This window comes from Lissotriton vulgaris, chromosome 3_1, assembly GCF_964263255.1.
Source record: "Lissotriton vulgaris chromosome 3_1, aLisVul1.2, whole genome shotgun sequence".
NCBI lineage: Eukaryota > Metazoa > Chordata > Amphibia > Caudata > Salamandridae > Lissotriton > Lissotriton vulgaris.
In genome coordinates this window covers 684,807,568-684,822,417 of record NC_141689.1, presented here as the reverse complement: position 1 = coordinate 684,822,417, position 14,850 = coordinate 684,807,568, and positions in this window count along the sequence as shown.

Sequence of the window (14,850 nt, the reverse complement as noted above, 5' to 3'; positions counted from 1 at the left end):
CGCGGCTCTTTTTCTCCAAAACTTAAATTTTTCCTTAATTGAGTTGTTTGGTTCGTTAGTCACATTAGTAGCACCACTCTCCCTTGGCGGTTCAGTTTTTTTCTCATCGAACATCATTAGCGCCGCACTTTCTCTCTCTTGAACTGTGTCCGATGACATGGCGGGAAATCACCTAACAATTACGCTGTACGGATAATGGCTTAAATATACAAGTTACGGGTATTCAAAGTATTCTTGCCCGTAATTTATGAAAAAGCCTTGCACAACCTCTCACCCCCTGTGTGTGAGCGACCTTGCTGCTAAGTACACGTACCTCGGACGTTCAACAGGACCCAGCTGTCTCCTCCGACACAGTCGCGTCCCGGTCCGTCTTCCAGTATTCCGTGTGAATTCAATCGGTCAGGGGGGTTCCACAATCCTTCTCCTTCCGGAGATCTTGGCGGTTTTCAAACGAAAAACGATCCTCTTGATAACGTTGTGGCCCTTGGTTGAGAGGGGGTTCGAAGAAAAGCCGTCAAGAGAAAAATATCGGCTTTCACATTCCAGGGATAATCCAGTACGGCGCAGAGTTCAAAGAGGCTGCAAATACGGACTCGAACCCAAATATAGGTGCAAAGTGGTGGTTTATTTAGCAAAAGGTTTTCCCAGTCATCACGACGCATTTCGCGCTACACAGAGCGCTTGTTCACATGACACAGTGGATCACCAATCACATGTTTAAATACATACTACCAATGAGAAAGAGCCTACAAATGCAATAGAAATAGAGGAGTTGAGTCCCTAAAGACTACAGAACACTCCGTATGAAATGGCTACAAATGCATTTTAAAGTACCTCATAAAGCAAATTTTGCATATCAATCTTCAATGGCAGGCTGTAGACGTAAACAAACATGTGAAATGAACATAGAGTGATAATAAATTAAAAGTGAGTTTAACCAAAAGAATATTTGTTAATGAAACAAAGGGAATTTTGAATTGTCGGTTAAAACGAGGTGCTATTTTGTGATGCTCGAGGTCGTACAATAATATAGTAATTTCATCATTGGAACCATTTTCTAAAATTATTTCTGCGACTGGTATAAATGTGGAGCCCCACATGTTCATTCATTGTCAACTGGAATGTGCAGAAATACAAGTAGTAGGGGATATTTGTAAAGTGCTAATGTGAGATAAAAAGACATAATGCCACACTTTCTGAGGACAGGTACAATACTGGTGTAGACAGGATTGCACAGCAAATATAGGGAAGATATCTGTAAAATACATTATGCGTTCCATGCTAGCCATGTCTACTGGAGATTAAGAAGATATATACAATGTTTGAGAAGGTATGATAATGTTGATGTTAATACATATATACAATTTAAGACAATACCCAATACTGTAGAGACATACAATTATTCATGAATTCATGTATAGGCCTGTAAACACCTTAAAATGGTTATTTAAAAAGGCTAAAAATAGATGAATACAAATGCTATGTCTAAAATCCATATATAAATAGATTATTAAAATCACCAATTGATTACTATATATGGTGTACAAAAGTATAACTGTCATAAATAATTTAAAACACTTCTCAATATTTACAAGTCCCCTAGAATAGTTATAGTGTATGTTTAGGAGAGAATCATCCTTTAATTTACTCTTCTCATAGGCAAGTATATAAGTCCTCTGTGATATTGAGGCCCGAGGGATGCTTGGTATTGAGTTTGATGATATATTGTGTTTCGAGGCGTCGTAATTTGTCTTCCCTATTGCCTCCCCTTCTACTGGCCTGTATGCAATCAATAACATAGTACTTGAGGTCACTACTTCTAGAGTTGTGCTGTATATATATACATATATATATACATATATATTATATATATATATATATATATATATATATATATTTATCCATAGATTAAAGTAATGGTATAGATATGTTAAAATGTCAGTTAGAATATTTACGTTTATATACATATTTACTCCTGTATGGTAGCCAGACGTGCTTGACTGAAAGTAGGACCTGTTGGACTTGCTGTTTGCACAGGTAATTGTAAGTCACTTACAGGCACATGCATCAATCATTTTGGCGAGCGCAAACGGTGCGATTCGCAAAAACCTGCCATTTGAGCCAGCAAAAAGGGCTTCTGCAATACATCAACCTTTCAGCCTCTCGCAATTTAAGAAACCGCAAATTATTGAAATTTCTTACATTGCAATTGCATTTAAGAAATTGCAAATTGTGATTCTTTAACTGCAATGCATGATGCAATCGCAAATTGCGATTTTGCTAATAGGGGGCGCAAATTACCATCAATTTGTACTTGATGGTAATTTGCAAAAACTTAAAAAAATGCACTAAAGTGCATTTTTTAAAGCTGTAGGTTACACACACACATGCCCTTTGGGCATGTGTGTTTGCAACATCTTTTTGCAGATCAATTTCAGGGGTGCAACAGAGTGTCCTTTTGACACCCTTGCACCCTTGAAATTGCATGTGTAATTTGTGAGTACCTATTGGTACTCGTAAATTGCGCATGCAATCTCCCATTCATTCCTATGGGTCTGTAGGCCCATAAGAGAGGATGAGAAGGCATTCCTTAATTGCGACTCACAATTTGCGAGTCACAATTAAGGAATGTTTGGTAATCACTAACTTTATAGCAATTCCTACATGCATAGGCTTTTGCAATTTCTTAATTGGGATTCCTTAATGATCACAATTAGGGAATCACAAAAGGCTACATTGATGCATGTGCATGAAAATGTATATTATTACTAGCCTTACATTTTGCTATTTTAGTAGCCTTATATTTTACATTTTATTATCATATATACTTACATTTTGCTTGTCCTGTCTGCTGCCTGCTGCAAAGATGAGGAGGGTTAACACAGGCCCATATTTATAATTGTTTGAACAGCACAATGCAGCAAGCCAACTTGCTGCATTGTGGTGCATGCAAGGGAAGGAGCAGGAAAATACCGGATTTAACTTTATATAGCGCATTCATGTCCTTTCCTTTACTATCTGGCCCACTTTTGACTGCCTTTTGGCTGCCATCGCAGGCACCCTTGCATCATAGTGCAAGGGCGCCTGCATTGTAATGCAGGACACCTTCTTGCACAAAAACAATCCTTAGAGGCAATTTCCTCTTTTAATGTATGCTGCCAAATGCAGCACATATAGACGTAGGTAAAGACTAGGAGAAATAAATATATTTCTCCTCATTAACCTCACCTAGGGATGCATAGCATCTTGATGCATTCCCAGGCCTACCACTCATGCTGCATCTGGGAATGCACCAAAATTCATGGGTGGATGTCTGGAAGCACCCCCACTCCACCAATGGAATGCCTCCCTGGGGAAAAGTAATTCAGGGCAGCAATTTGCGCTGCCTTGTGTTACTCCAGATTTGCAAGTGGCCTTGCATGGTGACAAATCTCAGGTAAGTTTTGCAATGTCCTTGTGCCTTCTTGCGTGGCGCAAGAGCAAAGTAAAACCTTGATAAATGTGTCCCACAGTACATAGAATATGAGTGTAGCTGCCTATCATAAAGAAATTGTTTCGCAGATGCAAGCCGGTGCAGTGCCTGCGGGAATAGAATCGTCAGGGATGGAAGATGGGAATTGGCAGACATTTAAAAAATGAAGAAAGAAAAGCACAAAAGCGGGAACAAGACGGAATGTAAAAATAAATGTAAAAGTAAAAGGACAGGTGGGCAAAGGGTTTGATAAGACAGGAGTGAGATGAGTGCGAGAATAGTCATGCAGGAGTAGGCAGGAGTTGGGAGCTCCATTAACTAGTTAAAAAGTGCACTGGTGTTGGTCGCAGCACTCATATGAGTTTCTCAATCCACTTCCTACAAAGGTGCGACAATTGCATTATGCGTACTTTCCCTTAATTTCCTTCTAGCAATAATACACAAATAATTATTTTAAATCAATGTTGTATCAGATTGAGAACTTGTTTTAAGATGCTAGAAAGGGATTGCATATGCCAGTGTTATTTATATAGGCTTATTTTATTTTAACTTCAGGGCTCAAGAATATATATTGTTTTAAAAACTTGAGAGAATATACTTACAGTGCATGCAAATCATACTCAGACGAGGTCTCTGCAAATTATAAGCATCACTTGCTGTCATAATGGTAGGTCTCTTCAAAAAATGGAAATAAAATCTCTTTTCTGATCCAAGCCATATCACCAGCTGTTAATTATGCAGAGCTGTTCAGTGTTATGTATGCATTAATTCATTATAAATGTGGTTTCTTTTATAATTAGGCTTACATTTGCATTAAGTATTTCATAAAACCAAGATTTTAACATTAACGTGCCAATGATATACCCCTGGTCATAGAGAATTGCAACATGTTTCTTTTAGTGTTTAAAAATTAGTTTCTCAATGCAAAGCATCACCACACATGACAATTCTGAACCGCAAAGCAATATGTCAAATGCCTCCGATGCATTGATTATTATCCAATACAGATTTGAGTGGGTTATGTAGTATTTTTGTTCACACACAAGCTAGTTTTGATTTTTTATGACGGATAGGAGCAGTATATTTGTCGATACTAAAAGACAATAGAACAGAAGTTCACAAACGAATATTCTGTTGCAACATGTCACACACCCAACATATAGCACAGACTTCAGAGTGTAAGAAAATAATTTCCAATTGATAAAGGAAACTGGTAGTTTGCCTTTGCCCTCTAGGGAACGGTAGAAAGACTCCTGCATCTTAATCAGGATAAGTAGTCAGCCACCATCTGCCTAGCTGTTGAGAGGTGAGAGGGTAGTCAAGCACCAGTGCATAGGATCATGTAAAATGCACACACAAGTAAATGAAATAATAATTTGTTTTATTGAGCGTAACAGCCGAAAGAACTCACCATCCAGCAGCCTAATTAAAGTCGTTACTGCCTTGACAATAAAAATAAACCTTTTAAGCTATGCATAGTTCTAAATGATATTCCCATGAAAATACCACCAGCATCTACAGAGAAAATAATAGAAAATATTCCACCCCTTGTAATACATTTTACATGTTCAAAGTGAGCCTAGAAGTGACACCATAACAGCACCTATCTGGAACTGGCCTAATTCTTTTTCTTCACTTCAATCCGTCACCCTCCTTAACATAGAATGATTTTTCATGTTCCTGATCTCCTTCAATACCAAGCCTTCGTACATCATATTCACCATGCCCCACTTTGATGAATCTCTCTATAGTCCAACAATATTCATCTCAATGTCCATGTCTACATAAATTATTCACCATCACCATACTTCTAAATGTTGTTTCACCTTTAGTACCTCCGTTCTGCTTGTTTATTACTTTTTTCATTTTATGTGACTCACTTATTTGACTGTCTCCCATCTTCATGCAGCCCATTCCACCCTTGATCACATCTCTTCTGTCAACCCACTTTCTCATCGTTTGTTGGCTTAGCCCAAAGGGAGAAACATCAAAAGTTTCGTGTGGTTCTGTGAGCCAGCAAAATATATTGAACTAATCCTCAAATGCCAACATCTGAGTGGGATAAAATACAAGGTCCTTGTCTGGGGATGATTTGAAGTAATGTTTTGCTGAATATTACTCTTTCAAGAACTTCTAAATCTCACTCAATATAAATTGAATCCAGGGTAGAAACATTTTCAGAAGGAAATCCCTGTGTCATAAGCAATCTCCAAATAATTATTAATGTAACCAAAACAATTGAGTTCCTGCATACATTTAATTTCCATTTCTTTGCAATAGTAAAGATGTCCTTTTAATCTTTTGAAAACTTCTCTTCTATCTATGGCCAATCTACTCCATTGTCTACTTGGAAATACCAGTAGTCACATAGTCTAAAAATTCATGTGACTAAGGGCACGGACATCATCTTCAATATCTCAACCAAAGGCAGTCAATGAATATCAAATTGCATTAATCATATAATTAATGTCTGATTCAACTGGCCTACATAACTCCATTCACTATGTTCCTTCTCAAAACCACAGGAGGCACACACTTTAATCATGTAGAATTAGCTGTTATTATATGAACAAGTCTTTGATGAATTGTTGTAAATTCTGCAACAAACCTCTATCTGCTCTCCTTTAACTACATATCACTTTAACCGGCTGAATAAACTTCAAATCAAATGAAGTTTATTTTTATTTAATTAACGCATAAACATCTTTACATGTGACTTAAATGCACCATTATATAACAGTAATAGTATATTAAAAATGACCTCATAAATACCTTACCTTCATAAACTTGAACTCGAAGACAAGTGGACCCAGGCTAGAAAAAACAGATACAATATTAGTCATAGTCACAGAAATTTGATCACACATCTTTTGAAACCAGCCTGTTTTAGCTATCTAATCATTTGAGGGTGTCCTCTCCACTAAGTGCAATTTTCTCTTCATCACTGAAGCTATACATGCAATTCTCTCGAAAACTGACCAGCTGTGAGTACTTCAATTCTAGCAGATGTGATGGTCGTACATCAATCAAAATCTATTTATGGTTTAAATACTGATGACAAACCCCATTTAAAACCAGCAAGGATTTTCATGATGCAAAAAGAAGAGATGATGGACAGAATGCTGACCTAATCAAATTTTCATCCCCAGATTTGGGTTAAACCCATCGGTTTTTGCACACCACGCCATTCCAGTTTGGTCCCAGCTATTTGAAAATCAGTCTTGACCTTGTTCCCCATAGGAACAGTCCAGCCAAACTGCCAACCTAGGTATTCCCTGGACAAGAAACAAGCATACTGGGATCGGCGTTGGTATAAAACCCATCATCAGCAAGGTTAGCTTGAATGTGGTGGTGTAGTGAGCACGGGACCCATGTCTGGGCATACTAATCCACTTAGGGTGACAAATGCTAAAAGAACAGATAATGGGCACAATGGTGAATTAATCAAACATTCACTCCAGTCACAGATCTCGGTTGAATCCATCTTTTTGTGCGTGCCAGGCCATTCCAGTTTGGACCCAGCCATATGCAAATCAGTCTTTACCCTGTTCCCTAGATGCCAGGCAGGTCCTCCCTGGACCAGAAACAAGCATCTTGTGACCATTTTTGGGGTAACACCCCTCATCAGCCAGGCTAGCTTGAATCTGGTGGTGTTGTAAGCACAAGACCCACGACTGGGCATACCCTTCCCACTTAGGGCGACAAATGCAAAAAGAACAGACGATAGACGAAACACTGAAGTAATCAAACATTCACCCCCAGTCACAGATCTGGGTTAAATATATTGTTTTTTGCATGCCACACCATTCCAGTTTCGATGCAGCCATATGATTTGATTAAAAGACTTATAGAGCACGTGAATGCCCTCGGGCGTCTTAGCGCTGAGTCGAAAGTAAAGAGTCTGGCCTAGTCATGCCAAGCCGGCCGAACGCCTAGACCGAGAATAGCCAGGTTTTTACGGCTTTCCTGAACACTAAGAGTGAATGGCTATTCTTAACTGAAAGGGGCAACAGGTTCCACGCCCTGGGGGCATGCAGCAGGAAACTTCTGCCTCCCCATTTCAGTAGTTTAAATCTGGGTGTTTTGATCAGTTCCGCCTTGCTAGATCTGAGGTTCCTTGTTGGTTCATATTGTTTTAGGTTCTGTTTTAAATAGTGTGAACCAATCAAATGGAGGGCCTTATAGGCCAGGCAAGCTGATCTAAAATGCACCCTTTTCTCTACTGTGAGCCAGTGTAAACTCTTAAGTCTCTGGGCTACTGGTTCATACTTGGGGATGTCCAGAATGAGCCTAGCGGCAGCATTTTGAGGTCGTTGTAGTTTTAGCATTAATTGCTTCTGTATCCCTGCAAATAAGGCGTTTCCATAATTGAGCCTTGCCAGGGCTAGCATGGTTACCAAGGTGTTGTGGGTGTCTATGGGGATGAACGGTAGTAGCTTTTTTATCATTTTCAAGGTGTACCACACCGAAGAAGTCAGTTTGTTTGTCTGGGCTAGGAATGTGAGTTTATCGTCGAGCACGAAACCTGGGTTTTGACCCTGTTTCTCATGGGAACGGTCCAGCTGGAATTGCCAGGCCAGGTCCTCTTTGGACCAGAAGTAGGCATCCTGGGACTGGTTTGGGACCATCCACGCCGCTACGCTGAAACGACCGCAGTAACACGTACAGGCTCACGACGACAGAACCTTTATATATGGTCAGGAAGAGAAATTGACTCGACTTCGCATACTTTGAAAAAATTCTTTCAACTTTGGAAACGTCAGATGCAAGTGGGGGAGACTACACTGCCCCTCGTATCAGAATCACTCTATGGACAGGACAAGGGGATATCAACTTAAAATAAGGATTTTTAAGGACCCTGCCATATGGTTCTGGTGAAGTATCTATCTGCCCTGAAGAAACTCCCTGGATGGGAGTGAAACGCGTTGGCTGATCCTTTTTGTAAAGTGCCTGGTGATTTGTATTTTAAAAGAACGGACAATTAAATAAAGAACTTTTCTATATACACAAATAATACTCTCTCTGGACTTCTTTTTGGTGCGCCCCCAAAAAAATTGAAAAAAAAAATTGAGTAAAGCATCCTGGGACTGGTTTGGGGGTAACACCCCTCATCAGCGGGGCTAGCTTGAATCAAGTGACACAAACATGTGACCAGGGGTGAATGATTAGTTTAGCATTCCATCCATCATCTGTTCTTTTTGTATTTGTTGCCCTAAGGGGGAAGGGTATGCCCAGACATGGGTCCCGTGCTGATCCTGAATAGCCAGGTTTTAAGTAATTTACAAAAGGTCCTTTCCATTGGTTCTGCTGTAAAGTTTGGTGGTTCCATATCTTGGACGCCAGATGACTGAAGGATCGTACCCCCAGCTTGGCCCTCTGCACTTGAGGCATCTTTACTAGATTAGCTCCATTGGATCTTAAGTTCTGTGAGGGATTATAGGGTATTACCATAGAGCGCAGGCATCTCAGGCCTCTGCCAGTCAGACTTTTGTGACAATGGCACATAGCCGTGTACAATATTATTTTCCCCACTGGAAGACAGTGTAGAGTCTTCAACACATTTGGGATGATGTCATTCTGGGAAGATTTAAAAATAAGCGGGTTGCCACATTTTTTCAGACTTTCCTTGGTACCACCAAGATAAATCATGTTACAATAGTCTATTTGTGAATAATGCGCAATAGGTCCAATATTTTCCTCAAAGGTTTGAGAGTCCCAGAGCATTTCCTGGCTATGCTACTTATTTGACTCTCAAATAAATGTTTGGAGTCAAACCCTACACCAAGATTTTTAGTTTTGGATGTAGGGATGGGACTATAGCCCAAGACCTCAGGCCACCAAGCTGAAGACCATAAAGAAGGTTCTTTGCCCACCATAATTACCTCTGTTTTGTTGCAGTTTAATTCTAGGCAATTGTTGCTCATCCAGGAGGCAGCTTCTTCTAGATATAGAGAGAATTGGCAGCAGCAACATTTGCATCTTGTGATAAGGTGACTATGAGCTGCGTATCATCCTACAATTTTCACATTGTGCCTTTCCACAATTTCCGCTAAGGGGCAGATGTATAAGTTGAATAAAGTGGTACTCAGTATTGAGCCCTGTGGTACCCCTTGCAATAGTGAAATGCTATGTGACATGTGCAGGCTTAGGGTGAGGGTGACTTGGAAGCTACGAGATTTGCCTAACCCTCTGAGAGTAGGCTGTGCAATACGGTGTCAAAAGAAGCACTTAGGTCTAATAACACGAGAGTGGCTGTGTGCCCTTTATCTGCACACCATCTCAAAGTTTCAGTGTCAAGAAGGAGGGCTGACTCAGTGGAATAGGAGGCCCTAAAATCAGATTGCATTGGGTAAAGCAGATCATGTGAGTCAATAAATCTTGTGAGTTGACTGTTCACAGTTTTCTCCATTATGTTTATCAAACATTGGCAGTATTAAGACGCAAGTTGTCTAGTTGCGTGGGATCAGCCGAAGATTTTTTTCATTGGGGGAATACCACCACGTGTTTCCACTTTTGTGGAATTACTCCACACTAGAAGTACAATGCAATCAGCTGTTGGAGAAGGGGAAGAATAATCTCCATTTCGTGCAACAAAAATGTAGGTGATGCAGGGTCCAACAGAAACCCTGATTTAAATATCATGTAGAGTCTATTTAGATCTTCCAGAGAAAATGCCTTAAATTCATTAAGGTCATTCTCAATGATAGAATCATCTAAAATCATGACTGGGTCTTTACAATTGTGAGCTTCTGCTGGGAAAGTGCCATATGTTGCAGCAACTTTGGAAGCAAAAAAGGAGGCTATCTTATTGCAGCTATCAACAGATTGAGGTGCTGTGGCTGCAAGAGTGAGTTTAAAATAGAGAACAATTCTTTAGAAGAATTATTAGCATTTTCAATTTTTTTGTGTGGAAATCACATTATGTTTTCCTAATAAACATATGGTACTGCTTAAGCTAATTTTTATATCTAACTTGACTGACTATGCTGTAATCCTCCGCCACATTCGCTGTAGTCATTTACAGGTCTTCTTGGCAGCAGCCAAGGACTCATTACCCATTGTGCTGACCTACGGTTCCTAGCTAGGTTCCTTGTAGTCATGGGGGCTATCTTATCCAGTGCTCCTGTTATCCAATTTTCTTGCAGCACATTCGCAGTATTAACATATTCCCCTATCTTAAAATTAGTCCCCCAGAGTGCTTTAGAAAAGGTATCAGGGGTGACCTTAGTCCACTTTCTTGTAGTTATATTTTGATTATTCTATTGGTGGGTGTGGGTTCTTGTGATGGCATATTAAATGCTATCAAATAGTGATCTGACCAGGGGATTACTATAGGAATGCCAGTATTAATGGTAGAGAGATTAGAGAAAATAGTATCTAGAGTGTAATGAGAAATGTGGGCGGGGCCTGTTACTCTTTGAACTAAATTAACAATTTCAACGTCCCTATTTAGAGATTGAGCCTCTAAATTGAGGCTATTATAAAGGTGCAGATTAAGGTCAACGACTATCATCGGACTGTTATAGCGTAAAGCTGGTTGCATGATACTTTCAGCTAGACTAGAGATGACTTGAATATCAGGCCCCAGGGGTGGTAAATTAAGTATACTATTAGGACACAGACATTAGATACAGTTATGGAAAAGAAAACAGACTCACAATCTGATATATTAGTATTCTTAATCGAACATTTCAGAGACAGTTCGTAGGCTATGACGATGCCTCCTCCCCTTTTCAATGAACAATCCAGTCTCAGCAGTCCATAGCCCTGTGGGATTGCATCTAAAATATCCAGTGCCAAGGACTCAATGAGCCACGTTTCGGTCATAAATAATGCACCCGGCTGCATAAGTAAGTACCTTGAAAATTTCTTTTTTATGTTTATCCAGCGACTGGCAGTTGTCTAGTCAGTTCACTTTGTTGTCTACAGAATTTTAATTTTTAAAATTGGAATGTTTAATGAAACATGCCAATATTCAGGGACAAAACTACATTTGTGGGCAAGGCCTGGCCTAAAATGGTTTCCTACTTCCTGATGACACCCAGTACCCCAATTGGTTGTGAGATGCCAGAAGACAGAGTTTGCTTTGACTTTGTAGGAGTTGATCTTCTGTAACGGATATCTAGTTCAATTAGTTCAACTCTTGATACTCTGCCTCTTGATAACAAATTCACCATGAGTAGCATGTAACCTCCAGTACTCCACTGGGAACAAATCGAGGCAATGAGGAGAGATTAGTAATCACACAAGGGGTCTAGAGGAGGGTTTATGACCTGCGGGAGCCAACTCCCCACTCATTAATCACGTCACAAATAAAGCCTGGGTCCACAGTACTAAGGAGGTCTAACTAATAACTCGATGTGCTCAAGTGCATTCAAGGGGATTCCCTTTTCAGGACAGTTCCCCTCACACACCAGAGGTGTCATGTAGTACTTAGTACTACGGACCCAGGGCTTTATTTTTGATGTGAATAAGGAGAGATTAACAATTGCATGTAATTTGATTTTGTATAATAATGCAAAATGTCATTACATTTGGCACAATTATGCAAACAAGCTTTTGCCACTATAATGTAGCATGAAATGCAGCATCACTTCCATTTTGGACACAATGATGCACCTCATGCTAAAAAAGAAAGAGGAAAAACACAAGCACCTCATTCCCATTGTTCCCATGCACTCGCTCTAAATTGTGGCTGTGAACAGCGTGCAATTACAACACATGGCATAAGGGACATTTTGTCTAGGCCTACAATAAATCTTCTGTTGCTGTCTAAATCATTGATAAAGTACGAACAATTATGTGATTGCAATCTTACTTTAATTGAACCCATCTTTTATCATTGGCCTGCATTTTTACCAGCTAGATCTCTAGAGTTTTCATTAACCTCCATTTTACATATTTATTAATATTGATGGACGAGTTTTTAATGATCTCATTTTCACTCAGTCAAGATTTAAGTTTTGGAGTAAAACAAGAATTATACTGTTTTCTGGCAGGCTCCTGCTCTTCTGTTCATGGGTTTTCCTCACTAAATCTATAAACGTCACCAATCAAGTATTCTGGCCTTTGCAGGTTTTTCAAATTTTGCAGGGTTAGACATTGTCTAAGTTTCTATGAGCTATACCTACTAGCTTTCCAATTATCAAATTTCGCAGTACCCAATGTAGTCCAACATACTTTCTTATTGATCCTAGTCTCCAAATGTTCCATAGATCCCTAATGATTGAAAATATATCTATCTATCTTACATTCAAGTTTTACTGCCTGGGGCAATGATCATATACTTCTCTCTCTCTCTCGCTGCCTCAAGCAACAATAATATTGGCAAGATACCCTGTGAAACAAATGTGTAATCAAGAGGAGAGCTGCTTGTCCTTGTTAAAAAGCTTATATGAAGTAGGAATGTGAAACTAAATGACCATTCAGTATTTTAAGGATTGAGTTCGCTCTTTTTAGCAGGGAAGCATGGCGTCTGGGACCTTTATGGGTGTAAACTAATTTCATGTTTGGTATCTGCCTATATGCGTCTATTCTACAGATTCAGCAGATGCAAACCTATTATTGTCACATACAGCATTACAGTTTCTTGGTATGAGAACAAAAAGGAGGAAATTAAAAGCAGTACCACTACACCCCTTGCCTGAGTTTGATCAAGTAAATAAAAGTATCTTATGAGAATTGTTCTTCCAAGAAGTCATGGTCTATGTGTATATTGTCTGATTGCCAGTGAAGCTGCTTATTCTTCATTTCAAATTTACTGTGTATATAAATAGCTAAATCCCCAATCAGGCATCCTTTTGAGTGAGTTACAAACATCTCTCAAGATTTAACGTCTGTAAGAGTATTTTTTCTCACAGGTTACCATTCTTGGTGAAATTGTAGTCATGAAATAAGTTAGAATTACAGTATCTCCCAAAATTCTATTTGTACCTCCATTGTTTCAGGAAAGTGATGTAATTGATTGGAAAGGTTCATTTTGTGCCTTCAGTTTGGAACTGAATTCACAGATGGAAACAGAAATGTACTGCCTGTCAGATTTACCAGTAGGTTAAGAGAAAGGTGAATGAAACATCATTGAAACATGATGAGTGCATGGCTGCATCAGTCTATGTAGGATAAGCAGGAGAGTGGAATGGTTGTCAAAATCAGAGTCCTTTCAGGTTGTTCTGGAATGCCTAATGTTCTACAACCTCAGATCACTTTCTCTTACACTAGGCTACTAAACGTTATTCTTTATCAATACACCAATGACATGGTGTTCTTGAACAGCACCACATTTTGGTTACATTACTCTTGATCTTGTGGGGTGGCATGGTGAGCAAAAGAACAATGAATTTAACCCAGATCTCTTGACTGATAGTGAATGATTGATTTGCTCTGCATTCTGTCTATCATCTATGTGTCCTTTGCCTTCTCACCCTAACTGCACGGGGTATGCCCAGACGTGGCTCCTGGGCTCAATGTGTCAATGGATTCAAGCTAGCCTGGCTGATGAGGGGTGATGCCCCCAAACCAGTCTGAGGATGCTTGTTTATGGTCCAGGGAGGAGCTGGCTTTGCAATTCAGGCTAGACTATTCCAATGAAGAACAGTGTCAAGACAGATTTTCAGATGACTGAGTCTAAACTGGGGTGGCATAGTGAGCAAAGAAATGATGGATTTAACCGAGACTTCTTGACTAGGAGGGAATGTTTGATGTGCTCTTTATTCCGTCCATCATCTTTGTGTCTTTTGCTTTCTCTCAGTAAGTGCACCTGGTATGCCCAGACGTGGGTCTGGTGCTCCCTGTGTCATTGGAGTCAAGTAAGCCAGGGTGATGCCCCAGAAACCGGTCCAGGCAAAACCCAGCTTGGTAGTTCGGGTTTGATGTTCCAATGACAACCAGGATCAAGGCTGATTCGCATATGGTTGGGTCTAAACTGGAGTGGCATGGTGAGAAAAAGATCAATGGACTTAACCCAGATCTCTTTACTGGGGTGAATGTGTGATTTGCTCTGCATACCTCCATCATCTGTGTGTATTTTGCTTTCTCGCCCTAAATGCACCAGGTATGCCGAGACGTGGGTCCTAGGCTCACTGTGTCACTGGATTCAAGCTAGCCTGTCTGGTGAGGGTTGATGCCCTCAAACCATTCCCAGGATGCTTGTTTCCAGTCCAGGGAGGACCTGGCTTTGCAGTTTGGGCTGGACTGTTCCCATGAGGGACAGGGTCAAGACGGATCTGCATTTGGCTGAGTCTGAACTGGGGTGACAAAGTGATATAAAGAACAATGATGGATTCAACCCAGATCTGTGACTGGGGGTGAGTGTCTGGAAAGTTTCAGTGCTCCGTCCATCATCTCCTTCTGTTTGCTTTGTTGGCCCTAAGTTGGCAGGG